This window comes from Pelodiscus sinensis, chromosome 14 (genome assembly GCF_052426305.1).
Source record: "Pelodiscus sinensis isolate ZL-2025 chromosome 14, ASM5242630v1, whole genome shotgun sequence".
NCBI classification, from domain to species: domain Eukaryota; kingdom Metazoa; phylum Chordata; order Testudines; family Trionychidae; genus Pelodiscus; species Pelodiscus sinensis.
The window spans coordinates 27899412-27914917 of record NC_143065.1 but is presented as its reverse complement, the minus strand read 5'-3'; positions in this window follow the sequence as shown (position 1 = coordinate 27914917).

Here is a 15506-nt window from a genome sequence, read left to right as displayed (position 1 = left end):
TTAATTTTTATCCACTATCTTTCCTTAGAAAATGCCATAGCCAAATGCAGCAGCTTGATTGGCTGAAGAAGAGTTCCGACTCCCAACAAAGACACACTGGCTACATCTACACTGGCATGATTTTCCGAAAATGCTTTTAACGGAAAACTTTTCCGTTAAAAGCATTTTTGGAAAAGCACGTCTAGATTGGCAGGATGTTTTTCCGCAAAAGCACTTTTTGCGGAAAAGTGTCCGTGCCAATCTAGACACGGTTTTCCGCAAAAAAGCCCCGATCGCCATTTTTGTGATCGGGGCTTTTTTGCGGAAAACAGTACTGTGCTGTTTACACTGGCCCTCTTGCGCAAATGATTTGCACAAGAGGGCTTTTGCCCAAACGGGAGCAGCACAGTATTTCCGCAAGAACACTGACAATCTTACATGAGATCATCAGTGTTCTTGCAGAAATTCAAGCGGCCAGTGTAGACAGCTGGCAAGTTTTTCCACAAAATCAGATGATTTTGTGGAAAAACTTGCCAGTCTAGACATAGCCACTGCGAATATTCAACCAATCAAGTAAGTGCACCACAAAAATAGTCCTCACTTAATTCTATTTTTCTGCCCTTTCTCCTGTCAGATATGGAGCTGCATCAGAGAAAAGGACTGGCAAGTCCCTTTCAAAATCTGCATAAAATCCTTCTTATTTGCTAGTGTGCTATTCCCCAGGACTGGCAATGCTGCCCCATTGATTATATATGATCTCTGCAAATCTCCCTCTTTACCTGCTGTTGCCCCGTCTGAGGTGGCTCTCTGCATTAATTCTACAGGCTTCTCTGAGCCTAAACTATCCCCTTTTGATCTCCTCTGCTGCTTCTGAGCATTTTCAGAGCTGTTTTAACCTAGTCAGAGCAGCCTGACTCTCCCACGCAGAGTGGCAATTTCAAAACACTGTCCCTATTGCTATGGCTTGCTGAGTTCTCTGTGAAGGACAAGAATCCCTGAAAAGGATGCAACTTCACTGAACAGTCAGAGCAAACAAGATTTTAAAAAGCAGAGCTCTCGTCTATTCAAAATGTTGCTAGATTGTGTACAATTAAACAAGGGAGAGCTTTTTTGCTTTATGATGTTTAATCTGAGTTTGCAATGGAAGCTGAATCTTCTTCAAAGGCTTTTGCACCCTGCTCAGAAATTAATGGGAGCAGCAATGGAACATTGCTTTGAAGAGGTAACTCCATGGGGGTAGGCAGCAAAAAGCAGGCCCTGTCCACCCTGACAGTGTTTGGAGAAGAGCAGCTGGGCTGGGAGGGGAAGCTGATCCAGGTTCAGCCAGCCCTCCTCCACAAATTGCAGAAACAGTGGAGACAGACTTTGGCAGCTCTCATGGGATGAGAAGCCCGGGGGAGTCAAGGACACTCAGCATCCACTCAGCCTCTTGGCTGTGTCCAGCTCTTAAATCTTGTCAATAGCTCACACCAAAGAAATTTGGTATGCTAAGAATCAGTGCTGGAGGGTAACAAGCATGGAAGATTTTTAACTTTTTATATTTAAGCTGATGCAGTTTACAAAGGGTTCCATTCTCTAGCACAGAGAGAGATTTAGGTTATAAATCTCCACCTGAAATATTTAAAAAGAAAAACAGTGGTTTCATGCAGACAATAACATCCCAGTCAGTATATGCTATTGGTCAATATACGCCCTCCTCTGCAGGTAAAGGTATGAGACTCAGTCTGTTCAATGCTATTAATTATATCTTTTCAGAGACTCCACTGGCCCTCTTTCCCTTGGGGATTCTTTTGATGGAAGAGTGAGAGGAGATGTATTATATCTGAAAGCAAAACATTTCCCTTGAAATGGCTAATTGCCAGCATTTCCAAACTTCACCCAGCCAGATTGCAGTGGGTGATTACAGTAAATTCATGACATGCAAGAGCAGGAGCTGAAGAAGTTCAGTTTAGCAGAATTTCACACCATGTCAGAGCCCTATTTGCAGCTTAGAAAATGAATTTACTAAAGTTTTGCTGCTGTATCTTGGCGCGTCAGTGAACAGATTCTCTGACACCTGCTGCTCTTTGAATCTTATACCATATTGCAGCCTAATGCATTCTAAAAATAGACTTCACACAACTAGGCTGGTTTCAATCTTTCAGAAAATAATTCTCCTCAGCACCCTTGTTTTCCCCAGCAGTGCTTTGGGACACCTGTCCTCTCTGATCTGCCCCTCCTAGATTAACATCTATAATTTTTAAACAAGGTTTCAAAACCATAATAAAAAAGCAATGCTGAAATAATTTCATGATGTTAACATGATTGCATATTATGCCATGAAGAGCTATATATGCCAATTTATGCAGTTGCTTCCCTCCTGAACCCCCACAAAGTATAGAAGGAATATTTTCATATTTGGAAGCAAGGAATCTTTGTCTAAAGAGGAGAAAATCCCTGAAGTCTGAATTACACCTGTGTTTCAATGTCTATTTGAAGATTCAAAACCAACTAGAGGAAGCTGGTGACAGCCCCACAAGCTAATCCAATTTTTCTTTATACATATCACTCATTACCCAAGAAAAGAATTAGCCTGATAGTTCTCTCTCTAATCAAGATCCATTTTTGTATTATGCATTTAAATGTAATTAAGCAATGCCTTATTCTTTTTATAGACAACCAACTACAATTAATGCCACAGTTTATTCTAAATAGTCATTAGATTTTTTCTTAAAAGGGTACATAGCCTTTAAAAGCTAACTTGCATCTTAAGCCCTGCTCCCTGCCTCCAGCTCAGCTGAGTAAGATTGCTTCATGGTTTCATTCACAAGACAAATACCTGTCAAACCTCTGTCAGTTGTGCACAAAACCCTTTCAGAAAATACAGGGCTATAGTACATAGTGAATATGTTCTGGTTTAGGGAATCCAACAGTTGGTGCACTCTGACACACGTGATCAATGTCTTTACAATAAACAATTTGATATAATTTTTAAAATAACTAAATATATATGTGCGTCGAGTTGAAGCAACAACAACAACAATCACACCCCCTTCAGTAAAAGGCACATAGTTCTGAAGTATGCAATAGAAATATTAATCAATTTTTCCAAATTCAGCAATATCCTGCTCCAGCTCGCAAATGAGATAGAGTAGCTAAGAGTACGTCTACACTACGGTGTTTTTTCCGAAAAAACTTCTATTACATCCACATTGTAATCGCGTTCTTTCAAAAAAAAATCAAAAGAACTGGGTTTTTTTTCCACATTAGTAAACCTCTTTCTACAAGGAAGAAGCCTTTTTCCAAAAGAGCTCTTTCAGAAAAATGTGTGTGTGGACGGTGATGAGGGAGTTCTTTCGCAAGAAGATGAAAGAGGAAAAAGCACAAGTGCCCTGGTGGCCATTCTGCCCATAGTAATCATAGCTTACATGTGAGATAGAGTCCACACTGAATGGATGCTATCTGTCAAAAAAGCAAATCGATTTTTCAATGCGCTTTCACAGTGTAGACGCTCTCTTTCAGAAGAAGTTTTTTTGGAAGATCTCTCCCAGAAAAGCTTCTTCCGAAAGAAGCCCGCAGTCTAGACATAGCCTGAGAAAACAAATCACGAACAGTAAACTTTTAAAATATAAGCCTCAGGCAAATGGAAGCAAATAAGATGACTAGTAAAAAAAAATTGACTCTGCTGATTATAGTCAAGTGCATTTCCAGCATATCATTGCTTTGATGTGTACATGATACCATACGCAATAGTAACACAGAATATCACCATCTTTGTCAATTCATAAAGCACTGACTCTCAGAGTGTGATAAGGCTTCTGAATATCTTTCTCTTATTACAAAATGGGGAAGTTAACAATGGGGTGTGCAGCAACATAACTTGCTCACTATAAGTAAAAGGATTTCTGAAATTGCACATGTAAATGAAGGTTTTGCACCCACAAATTCCATGGGCAGGGTCTCAGAGTATTTTTCATATGTAGCCCATTGCATAGGACATAACATTCAATCCAAAGATTACAAGATTTACAAACACTTACTGTTTGGGGTATCATGTGCCAGTTGCTTTCTTCTCTTCCCAATAGTAAACGGTTTCAGTTCAGACTTTCATAAATCTTATACTTTAGATTGACTAACATACAATTAATTATCCATTCAAGAACATCCTTCCTTCAGAATATTGTTGAGTCTCTATGTACCAAGAACATAGATTGAAATAGTTTTCAGTATCATGTATACTATAATTCCTATTATCAACAATCCCCATTAAAATTAGAAAGCCCTGAAACAAAGCTGAGGAGAAAGGGAAACAAAGTAAACCACAAAAGTTTCCATACATCTGATTTTGCTTAAATTATCTTCACATCTCCTAGAAAATGCAATCTACATATTGAAACATCTTAGTGGGCACATTTCAAGAAACTCCAATCAATCTCCATTTATACCATTGCATATGGTAAACATATTTATGGTAATCTGAAGAAACAGGAAGAAATTCCTCAAGAATTCCCCTGCTATGCTCACAGTATTCACCACATCAGTTTTATATATAAGAATGTTCTTACATCCCATTCTAGAGGTATTACTAATAAAACTCAAAGTTCACTTGTGCATAATATATAAATGCATTTCTATATCTGAATTAAACATTTTTTACTCAAGAACTCTCAACTGAGTAATAGCGCTATGATGACCAATCGCAGAGATTCTAGAATCTCTGAACATTCTGTACAGTAGTCAAAAATCCTTAGGGACTGCCAGGTGGACTCATAGCTCAGCAGGTCCTTGGGCAAGATGGAGGGGCCCTTGCTCCACACTCCTGGAAGGGACAGAAGGAACAGGACAGCCAGCCCTCAGCACTGTCTGGACCATGCCCCTCGCCCAGCGCCCTCCAGAGCATGCCATCCAAGGCACTACAGTGCACTGTGCAAGGCTCCAGTGGCAATTTAAAGGGCCCAGAGTTTTGGCTGCTGCCATCGCTGCTGCAATAGCAATGGTGGTGGGCGGGAACTCTGGGTCCCTTTAAATTTTTGGGCCCTAGGGCAGTTGCCCCTTTGCATTCCCCTCCCCCTGTCAGCAGGCCTGTGCACTGCATATACCAAGCCATCCTTACATTACATTGGGGCTGTGTCTAGACTGCATCCCTTTTCCGTAAAAGGGATGCAAATTAGACACATCGCAATTGCAAATGAAGCGGGGATTTAAATCCCCCCCACTTCATTTGCATAAACATGGCTGCCGCTTTTTTCCGGCTCGGAGCTTTGCCGGAAAAAAGCGCCAGTTTAGACGGGGATCTTTCAGAAAATAAAGCCTTTTCCGAAAGATCCCTTATTCCTCTTTAAAAAAAGGAATAAGGGATTTTTCGGAAAAGATCCTTTATTCCTTATTCCACAATTGCGATGTGTCTAATTTGCATCCCTTTTACGGAAAAGGGATGCAGTCTAGACACAGCCTGGAAGTATATGAGTTTCATAACTTAAGCTGTAACCATCCCACTGATTCTTATCATGGTACTGAACAAGCCATTTCCCTTCTCTATGCCTCAGTATATCTGTGTATAAAATAAGGATAGTGCCCTATCTTACAGGGGACTTGGGGAGGCTTAAATAGTTAACATTAATATTTGCAAAGCACTGTGAGCCTCAGAGGAGCTGTATAAATTATTCAAAAAATGTAGACTACAAATAAAATAAGTGCAGGCTAAAAGTGTGAAAAGTCTTCCACGAGCCTCATATACATAATACACTGCAAGCTGACACATGTTTAGAGCTGATGTCACTATGTGTCTTGGGAAAAATCCTCCTTCAATTAAAAGATACACATTGGAGCAGGCTGGATGCATGCATTTTAGAAGAAAATATAGATGCTCAGTGTGCTTCTTTTCATATTGTATGATATTTTAACACAGCTTTTATACAATTCTCTTACACTAGGGGTAAGACCAGGGCTAGATTATCCAATAAGCAGACTAAGCACGTGCTTAAGGCACCAGCAAAGCAGGGGCACCACAAAAAAAGAGATTTTTTTTAAAAAATTTGATATTTCAAAAAAAGCATCGAAGTTGTCATTGTGGGAAAAGTCAGAACTCCGCAGAATGCTCTTCTTCTCAGCTGAAAAGAATATAAAACCCTCAGAGAACAACAACGTGTTAGGACAGACTCGATTCACTTTCTCTATTGTGTATGGAAGCGGATGTGCTTCATCAAGTCAGCTTCGATGAACGTATCCAGAATTTTGCAATCAGAAAATCTAGAAAGAAGCTATTTTAATTTCAGAAGACATGTCAGTTTTGTGTCATTTCGAAAAATACAATTTTATTTTACGGTATAGTATTGTTTTTATTTTGAATTACATTTGGGGGGCACCATAATCTTTTCAGTGCTTAGGGCCTCTAAAAGTCTTAATCCGGCCCTGGGTAAGACATTGTGACAGCTGTAGAACTGTAAAATAATAAATGTAATAATTTTGTGAACATTGATGTGACCATGTGAAGTTATTACACCTAAGGGTTAAAAGACCTTCCTGTATTTATTAGACGACTTCTTAGGTGGCCTGTTGCCAGGAATGGTCCTAGATAAAAGCACCCCAGAGCACACTTGAAGACAGTGGTTAGGTATCAGCTTTAAAGATCTTCCACCTCGTCTCCAACAAGTTGCAAGACTTGTTCTGCCAACGCTGGCAACTAAAACATCACAGGGCCATTCACAGCTAACAAGTGATTTGGTCTTAAGAGAAGAGGGGTGATCAAATGGACTAAGCCAGTGGTCACCAATCAGTTGATCTGGATCTACTGGTAGATCCTGAGCCTCTGACAGGTGATCCTGACTGGTTTGGCCAAGAGGCTATCAAGTGCCAGCTCTTCAGCTATCCCCCTGCTCCTCTCCCACATCCACTCCACCCCCCCCCCCCCCACACACACACACACTGCTGCGCATCTCCTGCCCTTTACCTTGGAGCTGCCCCTTCCTGGGAGACTCCTGCTTGAGGTGCAGAGCAGGGAAGGGAGAGGAGGGGATGCTGATGTCAGGGTGCCCTCTCCCACCCTGCATTCTACCGCCACAGAACAGATGGGCAGGCACAACAGGGCTTGGGATGGAGGGAGTTTGCTGGCTGCTTTTGAGAGTAGTACAGGGCCAGGGCCAGGGCAGGGGTGAGCCTGCCTTAGCCCCACTGCACCACCACCCAGGAGCCACCTGAGATAAGCAGTGCCCAGCTGAAGCCAGTTCCAAACCCCTGCCCCAATTATGTACCCCCTCTGACACCCGAAACCCCTGCCCTAATCCTGAGCCCCCTGGATGCAAACTCTCATACGGAGCCTGTACCCTGATCCCCCTCCTGCACCCCAACTCCCGGCCTCAGGCTTAGCTCAGAGCCCCTCTCACACTCCAAATCCCTTAGCCCAAGACCAGAGCCCATGCCCGAACCCTCTGCCCCTGCCTGGTGAAAGGGGGGAGGACGGAGTGAACAGAGGCTGGGCCTTGGAGAAGAAGCAGGAAGGAGGCGGAGCAAGGGTATTTGGATTTGAGGTAGATCCTGGATTGCACTTAAATTCAAAAAGTGATCTGGTGCTTAACAAGGTTGGAGACCGCTGAACTAAGCAGTTTTTAAAGGGCACTGTCCTCTGAGGCTGGAGAAAGAAATGGTTTGTAAGACAAGGAATGAGCTATTTCAGCCAGATTCAAGAGATTTCAGCAGGGTCTATACCTATGTGATAGTAACAGGGATAATGGAGGATAGAGAGAGTCACAGCTGTGCAAAGACCCAAAGATTTTCCCTTTTAAAATACTCTGAAAATGTATATGCTAAAGTCAATGACCGTGGGTGGTGGAGCGGTGGGAAGGGTGTACCACTTTAACTACACTGAAATAGTTCAAGAGGTACAACTTATACATGTGGATAAGGCCACAGAACAAGACAACATGACCAGGACCCTGAATTCAAATCCAGAATGAACCACTGACTCATGTCATGAATTTGAGCAAGTCATTGGATTGCCTTACCTCTTACTCAATGGGAAATACAAAAAAGGACCTTGGGAATGTTAAGTAATCTTCGGATTAAAACAAAATTTAAGTCATAAAAAAAGTGGTCTGATCACTTTAGGAATAGGAACTTTGAACACATTTTTTATCCCTATAAAATCTTACAGGTAAAAATTACCAACTATTCGTTGTGGATAAGAACCGAGATGACTTGATTTTGATATTTTTTCCGGGTCCTGATTTGAAATCATACCAAGAGATATAAAATAATGGAGATAATATAAAAATCTTCCACTGATCCATATTTAAAAAGTCAAACATTTTATTATGAAATATGGATAAAAAGCAGCTGTAGCTATACCTTTAATTACAGTTGAGTCATTGACCAAGGAGAAAGCTGGAAAAAGTATATCTTTAGTTTTTAAGATATACAATTCTGATTGAAAAAGGTGTCGATAAGAGAGAAGCCCAGAGCAAAATATGGGAGAGGATTTTTGGACAAAGAAATTGATCTAGAAGAGTCTCTATTTGGAAAAGGAACTATACATCTTCAATGTATAAAGAAAATGTTTATACATTACTGTATATAGGTGGGATTTGCCTCCAGTTAAGATCCACCATATGTTTGCTAGTAGAGAGGCACTCTGTTGGAAGGATTATGAGGAAAGGAGAACATACTTGCGTATGTGATGGTTGTGTCCAGGAGTTGGATGGTTTGGAGGAAGATATTATTAAAGACATTTATTTTATGACAAAATCATAAGATATCAGATTTCCTGACTGCTTGTTTAATTCTTCAGTACATGATCTATATTTTAAACAGAACACATTTTTTTTTACTGTTAACTGCAAAACTTTGCATTGAATTGAGGTATAAAAATAGGGACTATCCTTGTAAAGCAAAAGCTTTTGCACCAAGTACGTACACAAGAGAGCCCCCAACAGATAGTTATGAATTTAGTCATTATTTGTAGCATACAGCAGAGGAAGATAATCTTTAGCCTGGTTCTTTGAAGAGTAACCAGATTCCGCATAAGCAGTAATGTATGATGCAGTAGGTTTTGTAACTTTAACTTAATACAATTTTTTTTAAATCATAAAATCATAGAACTGGAAGATATTTCTAAAGGTCATCGAGTCCAGTCACCTGTGCTCATGGGAGGACCAAGCACTATCTAGCCTATCCTTGATAGGTGTTTGTCCAGTCTGCTCTTAAATATCTCCAATGATGGAGATTCCACAACCTCCTTAGGCAATTTATTCTAGTGCTTAACCATCCTGACAGGAAGTTTTTCCTAATGTCCATCCTAAATCTCCCTTGATGTAATTTAAACACATTGCTTTTTGTCCTATCCTTAGCGGTCAAGGAGAATAATTTTTCTCCCTGATCCTTGTAACAACCTTTTAGGTATTAGAAAGCTGCTATCATGGCTATCTCAGCCTTCTCTGTTCCATACCAAACAAACCCAATTTTTTCAATCTCCCCTCATAGGTCATGCATTCTAGACCTTTAATAATTTTCATTACTCTTCTCTAGACCTTCTCCAATTTGTCCACATCTTTCTTGAAATGTGGCACCCAGAACTGGACACAATACTCCAGATAAGGCCTAATTAGCACAGAGCAGAGCAGAAGAATTATCTCTTGTGTCTTGTTTACAACACTCTTGCTAATACATCTCAGGATGATGTTTGCTTTTTTTGCAACAGTGTGACACTGTTGACTCAGTTCAGCTGTGGTCCATTATCACCCCCTCAATTCTTAGCCACAGTCATTTCCCATTTTTTATGTGTGCAATGGATTTTTTTTCCTAATCAGAATAAATTGTGTTTGTTTTTATTGAATTTCGTCCTATTTACCTCAGACCATTTCTCCAGATCATTTTGAATTTTCATGCTATCCTGCAAAGCACTTGCAGCCCCTCCCAGTTTGGTATCATCTGCAGACTTTACAAACATACTCTCAATACCATTTTCGCTAATGAAGATGATGAACAGAACTAGTGCCAGAACAGATCCTTGTGGAACCCCACTCCTTATGCCCTTTCAGCATGACTGTGAACCACTGATAACTACTCTCTGGAAACTACTTCTCTGGGAAGTCCTCAGGATACGGCTAGACTACAAGATTTTGGCAGAAAAAGGTACGCAAAAGGGCCAGATGTTGGGGGGAAAAACCTCCTTCTTCCTTGTAGAATGAGGAATACAGGGGCTTCCGAAAGAGCATGCTTGCTCTTCTGCAAAAAAAAGCGGAAGAGCAAACATGTTCCCTGGATGCAGTGGAGTTTTTTCGGGATACCTCTATCCCGAAACCCCCCCCCCCCAGTCTCACTGTACCCCCAATGAAAAATAGATTTGGCTCCACAAGCTTACTTATTGGCTTTTTGTGGCCACTCACCTCTTAGAGCCTGTGAGTTTCCATAGTTTATGGCCACTCATTGGCAAATCTCTCTAGGAAATTATTTACTAGATACTATAGTGAGTGTGGGAAGGCAAACTTGGCTTTATGTTATTTCAACACTCTGTTGGGGTATGTCTACACTACAAAGTTAATTCAAACTAACGGATGTTAGTTCGAATTAACTTTGATAGGTGCTACACTAGCGGAGCGCTTAGTTTGAACTAGGTAAACCTCATTCTACGAGGACTAAGCCTAGTTCGAATTAAGGGGTGTGTAGCCCCTTAATTCGAACTAGTGGGAGGCTAGCCCTCCCCAGCTTTCCCTGGTGGCCACTCTGGCCAACACCAGGGAAACTCGTCTGCCCCCCTCCCGGCCCCGAACCCCTTAAAGGGGCACGGGCTGGCTACAGTGCCCATGCCAGGTGCAAGCCTGCCAGCACCCAGCCAGCAGACCCTGCACCTGGCACGGCTCGAGCCAGCCACCCGATGCCTCTCAGCCCTCCCCCTCTTCCCGGGACCAGGCTGGCAGCTCCCGGGAGCTTGCCCGGGACCGCAAGAGGCAGGCACCCGCCTGGTCTAGTGCGGACATCGTGGACCTTGTCCACGACCTCCGCACTAGGCACAGGAAAGTGGCCATCTAGGGCAGGAGACCTGCCAGCCTGGCCACCCAGGAGCAGGTGTGCATGAAAATCAAGGTGGTCCACTGAGACCCCTGACCCTGAGCCCTGAGCTTACAATGGCCGTACTGGGTCAGACCAAAGGTCCATCTAGCCCAGTAGCCTGTCTGCCGACAGCGGCCAACCCTAGAGACCCTGGAGGGGATGGACCGAAGACAGTGACCAAGCCATTTGTCTCGTACCATCCCTCTCCAGCCTTCCACAAACTTTGGGCAGGGACACCACTCCTACCCCCTGGCTAATACCACTCCATGGACCCAACCTCCATCACTTTATCTCACTTCTCTTTAAACTCTGTTCTAGTTCTAGCCTTCACAGTCTCCTGCAGCAAGGAGTTCCACAGGTTGACTCTTTGCTTTGTGAAGAACAACTTTCTGTTACTAGTTTGAAGCCTGCTACCCATTCCTTTCCTTTGGTGTCCTCTAGTCCTTCTTTATGGGAACTAATGAAGAACTTTTCTTGATGCACCCTCTGCACCCCACTCATGCTTTTATAGACCTCTATCCTATCCCCCCTCAGTCTCCTCTTTTCTAAACTGAAAAGTCCCAGTCTCTTTAGCCTCTCTTCATATGGGACCTGTTCCAAACCTCTGATCATTGTAGTTGCCCCCCCCTCTCCCACCCTCTCTCTTCCCCTCTCCCACCTCCTTTTCCCAGTCTCCCCGAGTTTTGTTCAATAAAGAGAGATTCTATTTTTGACCACACATTTTCTTTATTTTGTACATCAGGAAGGGGGGCTAGGGAAGGGTAAGTGGAAAGAGGTGAGGGAGGAATGGGGTACGAGCCCCCGATGGGGAGGACTGGGCTGGCTCTGTGGGCTTCTGGGGGTGGAAGCTCTCCTGCAGCCTCTAATTACCCCCTCTCTCCAGATGGCAGCCTGCGGCAAGTGCAGCCGGTCTGATGGCCGAGTGCTGTGATGTGCCCAGTGTGGGCACTCAGGGCGCTCCAAGCCAGGACTGCTTTGCAAGTGGGGCACCCCTGAGAACTGTCTGTCCGGGGTGGGGGTCGGGTCCCTTTAAGCACAGCCCTCGGCTAGCCTGAGGCAGCAGCTCCACACTCTAAGTCCTCATCTGATGCCCAGCCGGCACTGCTTCCGGCCATCCTTAACCCTGGTTCAGGGTCCACTTAATGTGGACATGCTAGTTCGAATTAGCAAAATGCTAGTTCGAACTAGTTTTTTAGTCTGGATCCATTAGTTCGAATTAGCTTAGTTCGAATTAACTAATTTGAACTAAGTTAGTTCAAATTAGCGCTGTAGTGTAGACATACCCTTGCAGTGCAAGCCTGCATGTCGTACTTGGGGGTTGGGCATTGGACCTCTCAGGCCTCTCCAATGGTTCTCAAACCCACATGCATACCCGTTTGGGATGGGCGAGGCCTATGTCTCCCCTCCTGATTATACTCATGACTTGTCCAAGGCTGTAGAGTCTGGCGGCCCCGAGTCAATAACTGCATCCTCTTCCCTCAGGGCAGTGTGGCCCAGCAGCCCACATTAACAACAAAACCTTCTTCCCTCAGACCAATGTTGCCCAGCAGCCTGAATCAATAGCAACACCCTCTTCCCGCAGGGTAGTGTGGCTTAGCGGCCAGAGTCAATATCAATGAGTTGTAGATCCCCATGTGAACCTGCCCTCTCCAATGGGTTCCAGCCTGTTAGTGGTGGGAGTGGTCCACCGTTAGCTCAGCAGGGAATCCCACTGAGACAAAAGTCCCAAAAGTCCGGGGTACAATGCCTCACCTTGAGCTACTTCCTACCTGTCTCTCCAGCATAATCTTCCTCAGCTTGTCCCTCCAGACTGAGGGAAGGGGGAGGCTTCTGCTGCAGTTCCCAGCTGTCTGGGTGCACCTGTGCTTCCTCCTCAGGAGCTCTTGCAACACCTCCTCCTTCATTGGCCGTCAGCCCAGACTGACCTGCTCCACGGGCCTTTATACATGGCCTCCAGCTGGAGCATGCCCAGCAGAACAGTGGGGACAGGCCCTCCTGAGCCAAGTGGACAGGGTTAACTCTCACTGTTCACCCCACCACATACTCCTTTGACCTCAGGGCTGGCTGGGGAGTGGTCTGGTCCCTGGAGTACTTCTAAACAGCCTTCAGACTGTTCCAACTCAGGGGTTCTCAAACTTCATTGCATCCTGACCTGCTTCTGATAACAAAAATTACTATATGACCCCAGGTGCGGGGACTGAAGTCTGAGCCCCACCACCGTAGACCCAGCAAGTCTAACACCAGCTCTGGTGACCCCCATTAAAATGTGGTTGAGACTCACTTTGGGGTCCTGACCCACAGTTTGAGAACCGCTCTTACATATGCCTGCCTACCCAGATTACCAAGAGGCAAGTCTAGTCCGTAATGCCCAGAACATTATAAGTACACATGGACCTCAAAAATGCTCAGCATGGAAGGATGGAATATTTGTTTTTACAAAATAGGGATGCCTCTGTAACTCCTGAGTGGTGAAGCAAGAGCCAAAACTAAGTTATGCAAGATCCTCCCCAAGGAGTGAAGAGAAATGTTTTATTCAGTGCCTCATGCTGAGTGCTAAATTTATACCAAAAGCATCTCTGTGCATTTTTAAAAAATGTTATCTATTCGGCCGGTGTTGCACTGCAATAGCCTCTATTTACACTATAATTTAGAAATCAAGACCTACATGGCCCATGTGTACCATTGTATACCGCCCATCTGAGAAATAACTCATTCAAGAGACTGCAAAAGGCAGAAGAGCAGCATATCCTTCATACAAACTAGACCTGAAATGCTGCTCTGAAACGCACTACAGAGAACCATGGGACCACCAGAAGCAAGCGTACCACCACTTTCTATAGTTTCAGACAGTGTTAAATGATCAGAAATTTCACAAGGTGTTCTCTCACCCTCCCCCCCAAAAAAATCCAGATTGGTCATCAGTTTACTTTACTAACAGCTAACATCAATGCCTTGTTTATATTACCCCCTGCCATCCATCTTATCTATGTCACTTCAGCTAGGCAAATAGCATAGCTGAAGTTGACGTACCTACCACTGCATCTTGTATGCGGTAAGGTTGGCAGCAGCTGCTTTCCCATCGATGCCAGCTACTCTGGTCCTGGTGGAGTACTAGGGTTGATGAGAGAGTGCTCAGAGATCAATTTATGTCTAAGCAGACATGATAAATTGACAACCGGTAGATTAATAACTATAGCGTCGATCCATGGCCTAGTGGAGAGAAGCCCTAAGGCTGCTTAAAAAGCTACTTTACTACAATACCTGTGGCATAAAGGGGACAGAATTCTCTGTTGCAAGCCTTTGGCTTTTCCATGGTACCATAGCCAAAGTTATTTAATCTGCACAGATATACAAAATCACCTTGGCTGCGTCTACACTGGCACGATTTTCCGCAAATGCTTTTAACAGAAAAGTTTTTCCGTTAAAGGCATTTGCGGAAAAGAGCGTCTAGATTGTCATGGATGCTTTTGCGCAAAAGCACTTTTTGCAGAAAAGCATCCGTGCCAATCTAGACGCGGTTTTGCACAAGAAAGCCCCGATCACCATTTTCGCCATCGGGGCTTTTTTGCGCAAAACAGTCCTCCCCTGTCTACACTGGCCTTCTTGCGTAAAGCATCATAGTGTTTGTGCAAGAACACCGACAATCTTACATTAGATCATCAGTGTTCTTGCGCAAATTCAAGTGGCCAGTGTAGATAGCTGGCAAGTTTTTCCGCAAAAGGAGGTGCTTTTGCGGAAAAACTTGCCAGTCTAGACGCAGCCCTTTAGTTTAATTTTCATTTCAGAAATATGTTTAGAACCAGTGTTGTACTGGGCTTCAGTCATTTCTTAAGTAACAAACAGACTTTTTTTAAAATTGCCATTTTAGGTAATACTGGTTTTGTTGCTGTTTTGCATCTTTCAACGGGACTTGAATGAAAAAAAAATCACATTATTATTCAAATGTGTCAGACATAGCTTGCATTTGTTATGACTTGTTCCTTGCAATATTATTGAATCTTACATAATCATTACATAATCTTAAATATTTTGTGTTTTTTCTTAAACTCCAGCTTCTGGGATCATGTAAGAATTTCATCTTTCATTTTTAGAAAACTGCAGCTGTTTAAAACCTCAGGCTGGGAAACAAGGGCAATGGGAGCTGCATGGATGGAATCTGCAGACATGGGGCAGTGCATAGACCCACCTGGCTGCACCTCCTTGTAGGACCTGGCTGCTTTCTGAGAGCTACATGAAGAGGTAAGCACAGCTGGGAGCCTGCACTCCTGAGGACCCTTGCTAATCCTGAACTCCAGCCTTGATCCACCACCTGCCTTCTGAACCCCTTGGTCCCAGCTCAGAGCCCCTTGTGCACCCCAAACTGTTCATCCACAGTCTCACTCCAGAGTCTGCACCCCTCCCCTACACTCAATCTCTTGGCCCAGCCCAGAGCCCCCTCCCACACTCTGAACTCTTCATTTCTGGCCCCATGCAGCACCCATACCCCCAGCCAGAACCTTCATCCC